We start from the raw sequence: 13623 nt of genomic DNA on the forward strand, positions 1-13623 counted from the left end.
AGAGTTAAATTTAATGAACTAAGGAGTTGGACTTCTTAAATAAGAGTAAGGGAGTAGGATTTCCTAAAATGACATAGGGATGGACATTTTTGGAAACCACTGAATTCGGATTCAGGAAAATTTATTTTGACTTTAAAACGTGCAGAAATGGTTTCTGTGCACATTGGTGAAATCGTTTCATCAATCGGAGTCACGATGAATTTTATATTAATTTCTGAACGAGTGGGCTTTGCTTGTCGGGCCCCAGCTTATGACTAATGGGCCCTAAGGTGTTAGTGGCCTGCATTATAAATAAGTTATTTCAGTACAGAAATTACACACAACAGGTCATTTTTTGAGACAGAAATTTCGAACCCTCCTCTCTCTCAAAAAGCAATCGGCCGACCCCTCCCTACCTCTGCCCGAGAAAATTCCGGTCTGTGATTTTGAATCGCAGTAAGGAATAACGAATCAAATTCGTGTATTCTCTTCGCAGAAAACTTCTGATAGATTTTCTAGTGCAATCTATCAGAGGGATTAAACCTCTGTTCGTGGACCTGATTGAAGGCGTTCATCGGTTCCAGGGAGAGACAACAAGAGCAGAATTGTTCTGTTGGTGTCCATTAATCTCGTTGCGAGATTTGAGGTAAAATTTATTTAAATTGTTATTTAAATTTTACACACACGTAATTCAATCGATGAATGGTTGATACCCATACCATGGAAACGTTCCATGAAAAATTTTTAAACTTCCGCTGCACCGGGTATCAATCGTAATTGGTCTGGGAACTCGCCAGTTCACCAACAGTGGTATCAGAGCCAGGTTGCTCAGATCAATCGATTGAATTAATCAATTGTACAAAATTTTTGAGTCTCGGTTTTTGAAACAAAATAAATTTTTTTAATAAAAAATTTTTTTTTTTCCGGGGGCGAAACCCGGGCAGCGATTGGATCGCTGCCCGGAGGGGGCAGCGATGGTCGCTGCCCCCAGGGGCGGCGCACGGCGCCGCCCAAAGGGGGCGCACGGCGCCGCCCAGGGCAGCGCCGAGCGCGGCCCTGCGCAGCGCCCGGGCGCCGCCCAGCGGCGGCGCCAGGCGCCGCCAGGGCAGCAAGCGTTGCTGCCCTAAGGGGGCAGCCGGGCTGCCCCGGCCCGCGCCCGGGTGCGGGCCAACCCGGGAGTGTCCCGGGTGGCCGCGGGAAAAATTAATATTTTATTAAAAATTAATTTTAATATGTTAAAATTTTATTTTTGGTCCGGTCAAAAATTGTTTTTGATTGGTTCACGAGATTTCGGATCGAATTGTTCGAGTCCGTAAATTTTAAAATTGATTTTGGATAAATTTGAATTTTTGGAAAATTTTAATATTTTATCCGTAAATTGAATTTTGAAATCAATTATTTTGGTACAATTGATGATAAGATATGATCTTATGATATATTGAGTAAAATATGATTTTATTTGTAAAATTGGATTTTATAGATAAAATATGATTTTATTTGATATGGAGATAAAATATGATTTTATATGTGAAATGTGATTTTATATATAAAATATGATTTTATCTTGTTTAAATTTGAATTGCCACAGCATGTTATCCAATAAATTAATTTTGAATTAAATGTTATTGGATAAGGATGATCGATTGCCATGACCAATTTTGTAGGTGTATGTTAGGAATTTACATTTTGTCTTTATTGTTGTTGGTTTTATTAATGGGCCTGGTTTATGGCCCGATATGAATGTCATATGTAATAAAAGTGGGCTTGGTTTATAGCCCGTTCCCACCCCTAAAAATGTATCCCCTACTTGTCATTGTTATTTATTGTAAATACATTAGATTTAGTGGGAGATCAAGATTTGAAGATGGTGGGCCAGCAGACAATGAAGACTGAAGAAATGTAAATTGGAAGCATATGTAATAGGATTGCATTTGCATACTGCATATTACCTAGGATTGGACTAAGACCCGTGATTGGCAACCACGGGTCAATTAGAAATGGAATCGATCATCCTATATAATATGTGATATTATGATTGTATGCATGTTTAGACATAAATTGCGTGAATCCGGCAATGCATGCAATAAATTAAATATGATGAGACAAATATTTTTATAAATAAAATCCCTCATTTTAAATATGATTTAAAATTTATATCAAGATAAATAAAGGAAATTTAAATATTGTTTAAATGTTCCTACCTTCCATCAACGGTCAATGTATGTGATGCTACCCGCGGATACGGTCCGGCTCATATTATTGGGGGGGCCCGTCCGTCGGAAAGCTGTACATTGGATCGACAAATGTTGTAAGTTGGGTGGAACTCCCATGGGATCGGCTCATATTATTGGGGATCCACATGGCGACCGTCCATCACAACTTAATATTGATGGGTCATCTTGACATGTCACTTTAAACGGCGTCATATTATTGGGCCCTTATTGGACATGAGGTAAATACATGGGGGTTGCTTTGGAAGCAATTGGGCTCTACCTTTTGAGAATTATGGTTGGCTGATATTATTCGGGACCATAAGTTTGTCAATTGGACTCCATGTTCTCACTAAGGAAAAAGTTTCCCGTTTTCACTAGAGGGTGGTGAAATCGTTAAAATAGTGGGAGTGAGATTCATAAAATTAAATTCGCCTATTTTATGTCTTAGTAAATTGTTAAACAATCATTGATATATGTCTGTTTTTCCTTTTCAGTATTTCATACAATGAATTCGCGAAATCCTTTATTCTCGATCCTCGAACAAAACAAGCTGACTGGCGCCAACTATACGGAATGGTTTCGGAAGTTGAAGATTGTCTTAACTTCGGAGAAAAATGCTCTACGTGTTAGAGAAAGCACCTCCGAAGGAAGCACCAGCTGACATAAGTCCGGAGGAATTGGCCAAACTTGATGCATGGTGTGACCATGACATCAAGACCAAATGCTATATGCAAGCCTCGATGTCTGATGAACTCCAGAGGCGATTTGAGGACACGGTGAATGCTGCTGACATTCACACGCAACTCAAGGAACTTTTTGGGGCTCAGTCGAGGGCTGAAAGGTTCGCTACTGTTAAGGAGTTGATGACGTGCCGCATGCGTGAAGGGACTTCGGTCCGTGATCATGGGGTACGAGTGATTTGGCTCATACAGAAGTTAGCGACCCTTGATTTGGTGTTGGAGCATGAACTCAATGTGGACTTGCTGCTTCTATCTCTTCCTTCTTCATTTGATGGATTCGTGATAAATTTTAATATGAACAAGATAGAGGCCACCCTTGAAGAGATGGTCAATATGCTCGTTACATATGAATCCACACTTAAGAAGGATAAGCCAGCTTTCTTGGTGGGCTCCTCATCTTCTGCTAAGAAGGGGCCAAGTATGAAGGGCAAGAAACGTTCTGCCCCACCCAAGAAAGTGGAACCCGAGAAGAAGCAAAAGACAAAGGCTTCAAACGATGGAAAATCCAAGGATGTTTGCCATTACTGCAAGAAGCGGGTCATTGGAAGCGCAACTGCAAGGAGTATCTTGAGCAGTTGGGAACTGCAAAGGGTATGTTCTATATCGAAATAAACATGTCAATTAATACAACTTCTTGGGTATTGGATACCGGATGTGGATCTCACATTTGCAATGATTTGCAGGTGATGACAAGAAGTCGCAGGCTTAGAATGGGTGAGACCCAGCTAAGGCTCGGGAATGGTTCCAGAGTTGAAGCTACGGCCATTGGAGATGTTTGTTTGATTTTGCAGAATGGTTTTAAATTATTGTTGAGAGATGTTTTATTTGTGCCAGATTTAATTAAAAACATTATTTCTATTTCTATGCTTGATAGAGATGGTTATTCTTGTAATTTTGTGAATGGGATTTGCAGTATTTACAAGAATGAATGTTTAATTGGAAATGGACAACTTGAAAACGATCTATATAATTTAAAACTAAAAGACGTTCCAGTGAATTGTATTGACAAACCGGCAACAACAAACAAAAGGAAAATCGATAGTCAAAACCCGGCAAACCTATGGCACGCTAGACTAGGTCATATTTCCTCAAGGAGGATGAACAAGCTAGTGGGAGAGGGCATGTTTGATATGTCTGATATTAACTCTCTACCTACTTGTGAATCCTGCCTAAAAGGAAAAATGACTAAATCTCCTTTTAAGGGGAAACCTGAGCGTAGTCAAAATCTGTTGGATTTGATCCATACAGATGTTTGTGGTCCATTTAGAGTAGGGACTCAACATGGCCACACCTACTTCATTACCTTTACTGATGATTATTCAAGGTATGGGTATTTATATTTAATGAAATATAAGTCTGAAGCATTTGAAAAGTTCAAAGAATTCAAGGCTGAAGTAGAAAACAAGCTAGGTAAAAGTATTAAAGCACTTCGATCGGATCGAGGTGGAGAATACTTGAGTACCGAGTTTTTGGACTATCTAAAAGAGAATGGGATTCTCTCTCAGTGGACTCCTCCTATGACACCACAGCTTAATGGTGTATCGGAGCGTCGTAATCGAACTTTGTTGGACATGGTTCGATCAATGATGAGCTTCACTGAGCTTCCACCTTCGTTTTGGGGCTATGCGCTTGAAACGGCGGTATTGTTGTTGAACAACGTCCACACTAAAGCAGTGGACAAAACACCATACGAGTTATGGAATGGCAAAGCTCCTAAGTATTCGTACTTGAGGATTTGGGGATGTCCTGCTTACGTGAAGCGGACAGTGGGAGATAAGTTGGATAGTCGATCCAGCTTGTGTTATTTTGTGGGGTATCCGAAGAATTCAATCGGATATTATTTCTATTATCCTGCTGAAACAAAGGTGTTTGTTTCACGGAATGCCACCTTCTTGGAGAAGGAGTTCTTATTGGATAAGAAAGGCGAGATGATGGAACTCGAAGAAGTTCGAGAAGAACCCGAAATACAAAATAACGATCCCACACCTCAGGAACCATTGCTGAACACGCCTGCACCTAGAAGATCCGAGAGGACTTCTAGACCTCCAGTTCGATATGTTCTTCTTCTTGAAGAGGGTCAAGATGAACCCGACATTGGATGTGATCCAAGAAGCTTCAAGGAAGCAATTTCTGATGCGGATTCGAATTTATGGCTTGAAGCTATGCAGTCTGAATTGGATTCGATGCATACTAACCAAGTCTGGTCTTTAGTGGATCCTCCCGATGGAATTGTTCCAATAGGGTGTAAATGGATCTACAAAAGAAAGCTTGGGCCTGATGGTAAGGTATTGACCTACAAGGCGCGATTGGTGGCTAAAGGTTATACTCAAAGGCAAGGAGTTGACTATGACGAAACCTTTTCACCAGTTGCAATGTTCAAGTCCATAAGAATCCTAATTGCCATAGCTGCATGGTATGACTATGAGATATGGCAAATGGATGTGAAGACTGCTTTTCTTAATGGAGACATTAAGGAGGAAATCTATATGAAGCAGCCTGAGGGGTTCACATCCATGGGAAGCGAGCATAAGGTATGCAAGCTTCAGAGATCAATTTATGGTCTAAAACAAGCATCAAGAAGTTGGAACCAGAAATTTGATGAAACAATAAAAGATTTTGGTTTCATCAAGAACCCGGAGGAACCTTGCGTGTACAAGAAAGTAGTTAAGGATGCGGTAACATTCTTAGTACTTTATGTTGATGACATCCTACTCATTGGGAATGATGTAGGGATGTTGCAGTCAACAAAGATATGGTTATCAGGTAGATTTTCGATGAAGGATTTGGGTGAGGCATCCTACATTCTTGGGATACAGATCTATAGGGATAGATCTAAGAGAATGATAGGACTCACTCAATCAACCTACATCGATACCATATTGAAACAGTTTTCAATGGATGGGTCCAAGAGAGGACATCTACCCATGTGTCATGGAGTTTCTCTATCCAAGTCTATGTGTCCCAAGACTGATGCAGAGATAGAGAATATGACACATGTACCATATGCGTCAGCTATAGGTAGTATCATGTATGGGATGATATCTACCAGACCGGATGTAGCATTTGCTCTGAGTGTCACGAGCAGATATCAGTCTAATCCTGGTCAGATGCATTGGAAAGCCGTGAAGGACATTCTTAAGTACTTGCGAAGGACTAAGAATATGTTCATGGTTTATGGAGGACGAGAACTCAAACTGGAAGGCTATACCGACTCTAGCTTCCAAAGTGATGTGGATGACTCGAAGTCAACCTCTGGATTTGTGTTCATGCTCAATGGCGGTGCTGTCTCTTGGAAGAGTTCCAAGCAGGACACCACAGCGGATTCCACCACTGAGGCTGAATACATTGCAGCATCAGCTGCTGCTAAAGAGGCAGTTTGGATGAGGAATTTCGTCCAAGAGTTGGGCGTCATTCCTGAATTTGTTGGTCCAGTCCCGGTGTACTGCGACAACACGGGTGCCGTTGCTCAAGCAAAGGAACCAAGGTCTCATCAAAGATCCAAACACGTACTGAGGAAATACCACATAATCCGGGAGATTGTGGAAAGAGGAGACATCAGTGTCGAACGAGTGGCCTCTGCAGACAATATCGCTGATCCACTTACTAAGCCTTTGCCAGGACCATTGTTTGACAAACATCGCGAAGCAATGGGTCTACGTAGTATGACTAGTTGGCTATAGGGCAAGTGGGAGATTGTAAGAGTGGGTGCCCAGTGAGCCAACTGTGTGGCTATGGGCTTTGTTGACTCTTTGTATAAACAATCTTTTGTTTAATATTATTTACACTTTTATGGCAATGACTTTATATTACTTCATATTGTTATATTGTGATATACTATTGTTGTTTTGATAAAGACCTTGAATATACTATAGTGTATGTAAGATGTGGTAGAACATGGAGATGTCTATCATGAAATACATCTTATAGTCACTGTATATTCTAAAACCGTTCCTAGTCGATTGAGCCGTCCGATAATAAGGATAAGGATCGCTCGAGTTTGAGACTAGCATTTGCGATGCGGAGTACCACGTTTCATTGGTAGGGAACATGGAGATGTTCGAAGCATGCAAATGGATATTCATAGGATGAATAGTCGAACTACCCTATCCGGACTTTCCAAGTGGTTATCACTTATCGAGTGGAAAAAGTCCGCGGTTTTGGTTGTACACCATTAGTCCTTACGACTTGAAACATCATGGAGACTCTATATGCTAGTACTGTGCTTTGACTCGTTTACCGACTCTGAGGGGGTCATCAGGTGTCGAGATTGGGTACAGTTACGACACATATAGGAGTCAATGCATTGTTGTCAAGGATTCACCACATACTTGCGAGTGTGGATATCCTATGCGATCTGAGGAGATATTAGTGTGACAAATCTCTGGCCAGAGTACTTGATGTGATTTAAGAAATGGTTTCTTAGTAGCACATGCGATGTCACTAATTTGATCTTCAAGATGTATTGCATAGTTATCGAATCTTGAGCGACTTTCGATATACCAATGGTTGTTGATTCGATCGGGATATATGGATGAAGGGACCGTACTGTACGCTAACCAAAATCTACTGGTTCTTGTAGGCACTATCAGTGATACCTAGGGAATCATGGGGCGATGTTGCTAGGCGCTTTACCATGATTCGTTGGGCAAGTCGGAAAGTGTTGTTCCGAGTCACAAGGAGTTGTGAGCCCACGGCTAGCTGTATCCCTGAACCATTGAGGGTCACACAGTGTAATGGAGTTTTAATCCCCGTTGAGATAGTTAAATTTAAAGAGTTAAATTTAATGAACTAAGGAGTTGGACTTCTTAAATAAGAGTAAGGGAGTAGGATTTCCTAAAATGACATAGGGATGGACATTTTTGGAAACCACTGAATTCGGATTCAGGAAAATTTATTTTGACTTTAAAACGTGCAGAAATGGTTTCTGTGCACATTGGTGAAATCGTTTCATCAATCGGAGTCACGATGAATTTTATATTAATTTCTGAACGAGTGGGCTTTGCTTGTCGGGCCCCAGCTTATGACTAATGGGCCCTAAGGTGTTAGTGGCCTGCATTATAAATAAGTTATTTCAGTACAGAAATTACACACAACAGGTCATTTTTTGAGACAGAAATTTCGAACCCTCCTCTCTCTCAAAAAGCAATCGGCCGACCCCTCCCTACCTCTGCCCGAGAAAATTCCGGTCTGTGATTTTGAATCGCAGTAAGGAATAACGAATCAAATTCGTGTATTCTCTTCGCAGAAAACTTCTGATAGATTTTCTAGTGCAATCTATCAGAGGGATTAAACCTCTGTTCGTGGACCTGATTGAAGGCGTTCATCGGTTCCAGGGAGAGACAACAAGAGCAGAATTGTTCTGTTGGTGTCCATTAATCTCGTTGCGAGATTTGAGGTAAAATTTATTTAAATTGTTATTTAAATTTTACACACACGTAATTCAATCGATGAATGGTTGATACCCATACCATGGAAACGTTCCATGAAAAATTTTTAAACTTCCGCTGCACCGGGTATCAATCGTAATTGGTCTGGGAACTCGCCAGTTTTCCAACAAATTGCATGCCTAAGTTCTGTTTAGTAGGTGATCCGGGTAAGGGTCACTACAATGCAATAACATGTCCATTCTATCTCAAAACACATCCTAGCCCCTGACCATAAACATCGGTATAAACAATATAACCTCCTGATCTACAAGATACAGCTAGCACAAGTGCAGTAGTAAGACGTCTACACAACTCGTGAAATGATCCCTCAAAATCTGAGGACCATGTGAAGGAAACATCTTTCCTTGTAAGCTGTGTCGAAGGCCTGGCCAACTATGCAAAATTCTTGTTGAACCGATGGTAATAACCTGCTAGACCAAAGAAACATCGAATCTCTGCAACCATCGTCGGAGGAGACTAGTTCAGCACTGCCTCGATCTTGCTTAGATCCACATATATTGCTTCATTAGAAATCACATGACCGAGAAACACTAACCGATCAAGCAAAAATCACACTTGCTCAACTTCGCATACAGCTGCTTTTCCCATAACATCTGTAAAAAAATTCTCAGATGCTGTGCATGCTCATCCTTGTCATGAGAATGGACAAGAATATCATCAATGAAGACGATGACAAATCTATCCAGATATTCTCGAAATACTTGATTCATCAGATTCATAAATACTGTCGTTGAATTCGTCAGATCAAATGGCATCACCAAAAATTCATAATGTCCATATCTGATTCTGAAAGCAGTCGTAGTAATACACGAGTCTCGTACCCGCATGTTATGGTATCCTCATCTCAGATCTATCTTCGAATAGACAGAAGTACCCTATAATTGATCGAACAGATCATCAATTCGTGCCAAAAAAGGATACTTATTCTGTATGGTGACAAAGTTTAGCTTTCTGTAATCAATACTCAACCGCATTCTTCCATCCTTCTTCTTAACAAACGAAACAGGTGCTCCCCACGGAGAAATTCTCGGGCGTATATATCCCTTGTCAAGAAGATCCTACAACTACTGTATCAATTCCCTCATCTCTAAAGGTGCCAGAAGATAGGGTGCTCGGGATATAGGTGTTGTTCCTGGTACTAGATCAATACAAAATTCAACCTCTCTAACTAGAGGAAAACCAGGAATCTCATCAGGGAATACCTCAGAAAATTCACTGACTACTGGTAACTGATCAATACCTTGACTACTCGTAGACATATCAACTGCATATATGAGGTAGCCCTCCCCACCTGACTCTAATACATGACATGCCTTTAGAGCCGAAACAAGTGGCATCAGAGGTTGTGCTCCCTCGCCAAAAAAGTACCAGCTATCAACCTCATCCGGATGAAACTGTACCAGAGGCTGAGAACAATCCAAAGTATCGTGATATAAAGTCAGCAAGTCTATTCCCAAAATACAATCAAAATTTGTCATCGCTAGAATCATCAGATTAGAATACAACACATGACCCTCAAACTCTTAAAGGAAACCCATCACTAGACTCTTAGTTACTACCTCCTTCTCCAGCGGAGTAGATACAACTAAATCCAGGTCTAATGATACATAAGGAAATCTATGTCTTTTAACAAAACGGCTAGATATAATGGAATGCGATGCAGGAATATGTGTATGCTTATATGTTGGATTTGCATGTGCTTTGTTTTACATGTTTTACTGCTTTAGCACATGCATGACTTTGACGTGAGATTGCATCCAGTAAGATGTGAGTCTAGACCGTTTCCATCGGTGATGAGTTACTCCTTATGGATTCGTGTCTGGGGACACTCAGCCCCTAGTTTTGCTATCACTATGAGCGACTACGACGGTGGAGTAGATGCTATAGTGGATAGGAGAATATACGAGTACCCCGCGGAGTCGCTCTCTTAGCACGGTACTGTGTATTCATGGCTCCCTGAGAAACTGTATTACTGTGATTTTAAATACATTTGTGTGCTGCATATTAGTTTATATATATCATTGCTTATGTATTGAGAGTAGTCACTCACGCCCCTATGTTTGGGTATTGTGGTGTACCTTATGGCGGGCCAGGTTTGAGGCTGGACGGTCCGGGCGGCTCTCAGCAGGATTGAGGATCTGAGAGAGTGACGTTTAGAGGGTAGGAATTTGTTTACTCTGAACCTTCGATATGGTTGAAATATGGTATTTATACATATTTTCTATCGTCGGTTGTATTCTGTCGATAATATTTGTTGTATTTATTTATCTGTTTTACGTTTAAGTTATTACTTATTGCATGCACCATTTAAAACTCTGATTAGGTAGTGGATATAGGTTGGGTCGCTACACTTTTTGGTATCAGAGCGCATTGCACTGAGAATTTCGTAAAGCGGATTAAGTTATTATTTGTTATTATGCTACAGATGGCAAATTTTGACGAGAGCCACAATAGTGGAGGCGGCGGTAGATGGGGCGATCTGAATGATCGTAGACGTCATCGAGATCATCATAAGGAGCGCAGAGGAGTGAGCATGCACAAGTTTAAAGAGGTAAGTCTGAAGGCCTTGACAGGAGGTGAGACACTTGAGGAGGCTGAAGATTGGCTCGAGAGGATGGAGCAGTGTTTCCAGGATTTCCGTTGCACGGACGATGATAAGTTGGAGATTTTTTCCTTCATGGTGGAGGGGCGAGCGAGGAAGTGGTGGAGATCTACTTCCGCACCATTCATAGCAGCGAGAGGAGCAGCTACGTGGGTTGAGTTTCGTCCTGCTTATCAGAGACTGTATTTTCCTCCAGCTCTGCGACAGGTAAATGCCAGTGAGTTACTGAGTTTGCGACAGGGTACGATGACGATTGAGGAGTACTAGCGGAAGTTCTTTGATCTGCTACCTTATTGTCCTCACATTGCTGATTGTTTTATGGCAAAGTATGACCATTTCCTTTATTGCCTGAACCTTGAGATTCACCGGATGGTTGTTGTGGGCAGTGATATGACCTACGAGGGCTTGGTGGACCGTTGTCGCAAGGCAGAGGACAGTATCCAAAGGAACAGGGGACTCTTCTCTTCTTCTTCCAGGCCGGCGAGTTCTAGTCCTTTGGGTTCGAAGGGATAGTCTTTCAAGAAGTCGGGAGGTACTTTTTCTTCTTCATCTGGATCCGGAGGAGTGCAACATTTTGGTGGCCAGAAATTGATCCGATGTCGCCAGTGTAGACGCAAGCATCCTGCAGGCCCTTGTCCCCGTTTGAGTGGAGCGTGTTTCCAGCACGACCAAGAGGGTCACTTGAAGAGGGACTGTCCGATGCTGATTGGAGAAGCGAGTGGTTCCGAATGTTCTCAGGCATCTGTTCATCCACCTCAGTACCAGCAGCCACCTTATCATCAGAAGTATTCTCAGCAGCAACAGTAGCTGCAGCAGTGTTAGCGACAGCCTACTAAGAATCCTTCCCGGGGTCATTCTTCCTTGCGGCCACGTGCTCAGGGAAAGGTCTTTGCACTAAACCAGGAGCAAGCAGAGGCTGACATTGATCGGATGATTGATACTGGTGCATTGCATTATTTCGTCTCAGCACATTTTGCTAAGAAGTATAAGTTTCCATTCATTCCTTTAGACGTGTTGATAGTGGTTTCTACTCCTATGGGTAGCAAGGTTTTAGCCAAGCTTCTAGTAATGGGTTGTGTCTTGGACTTCGAGGGGCATCAGCTTAGTGCTAACCTGATGATTCTAGCTATGGAGGATTTTGATTGCAACATTGGGATAGATCTCCTGACTACCTATTGAGAGATAGTGGATTGCCATTGTTGGAAAACGCGGCGTTCAGATCAATTAGGATTGATACCCGGTGCAGCGGAAGTTTAAAATTTTGTATGGAACGATTCCATAATGGGTATCAACCTTACGATTAAATTGTGTGTGTAAAAATTAAATAACGATTATAAAATTTTTACCTTTAATCTCGAATCGAGATTTTGGACACCAACAGATTTCTCTGCTCTTGTTGTATATCCCTGGAACTGATGGACGAACTGTTCTTCAATCAGGTCCACGAACGGATATTTAATCCCTCTGATAGATTGCACTAGAAAATCTATCAGAAGTTTTCTACGAAGAGATTAACGAATTTGATCCGTTAAACCAGACTGTAATTCAAATTCACAGGCTGGATTTTTCTCAAGCAGAGGGAGAGGGGGCGGCGGCCACAATCAATAAAATTAGGGTTTTCGAAAATTATTTTGTGACCTGTTGTGTGTAATTTCTGTACTGCAATAACTTATTTATAATGTAGGCCACTAACAGCTTAGGGCCCATTAGTCATAAGTTCAAGCCCGACAAGCAAAGCCCGCATGTTCAGAAATTAATATAAAATTCATCGTGACTCCGATTGATAAACCGATTTCACCAATGTGCACAGAAACCATTTCTGCACCTTTTAAAGTCAAGATAAATTTTTCTGAATCCGAATTCAGTGATTTCCACAAATGGCCATCCCTATGTCATTTTAGGAAATCTTACTCCTCTACTCTTAAATAAGAAGTCCAACTTCTTCGTTCATTAAATTTAACTCTTTAAATTTAACTATCTCAACGGGGATTAAAAATCCATTACACTGTGTGACCCTCAATGGTTCAGGGATACAGCTAGCCGTGGGCTCACAAGTCCTTGTGACTCGGAACAACAATTTCCGACTTGCCCATCGAGTTATGGTATGAGCGCCTAGCAACATCGCCCCACGATTCCCTAGGTATCACTGATAGTGCCTACAAGAACCAGTAGATTTTGGTTAGCGTACAGTACGGTCCCTTCATCCATATATCCCGATCGAATCAACAACCATTGGTATATCGAGAGTCGCTCGAGATTCGATAACTATGCAATGCATCTTGAAGATCAAATAGTGACATCGCATGTGCTACTAAGAAACCATTTCTTATATCACATCATGTACTCTGGCCAGAGATTCGTCACACTAATATCTCCTCAGATCGCATAGGATATCCACACTCGCAAGTATGTGGTGAATCCTTGACAACAAAGCATCGACTCCTATATGTGTTGTAACTGTACCCAATCCCGACACCTGATGACTCCAATAGAGTCGGTAAACGAGTCAAAGCACAGTACTAGCATGTAGAGTCTCAATGATGTCTCAAGTAGTAAGGACTAATGGTGTACAACCAAAACCGCGGACTTTATCCACTCGATAAGTGATAACCACTTGGAAAGTCCGGATAGGGTAGTTCGAT

The 13623-nt window shown here is 41.5% G+C and overlaps 1 long non-coding RNA gene across 1 annotated transcript in view; it reads left to right on the forward strand.

Moving 5' to 3' along the window:
- The window catches only part of LOC140874794 (uncharacterized), a 34861-nt gene extending 24331 nt beyond the window's left edge, over positions 1-10530 (forward strand). Inside the window, exon 8 of the long non-coding RNA XR_012148219.1 lies at positions 10473-10530. This is a non-coding gene — a long non-coding RNA (uncharacterized lncRNA). The remainder of the gene's footprint in view (positions 1-10472) is intronic.
- Positions 10531-13623: the final 3093 nt, after the last annotated feature.

Source organism: Henckelia pumila, chromosome 1 (genome assembly GCF_033568475.1).
Source record: "Henckelia pumila isolate YLH828 chromosome 1, ASM3356847v2, whole genome shotgun sequence".
In the NCBI taxonomy this organism is placed as follows: Eukaryota; Viridiplantae; Streptophyta; class Magnoliopsida; order Lamiales; family Gesneriaceae; genus Henckelia; species Henckelia pumila.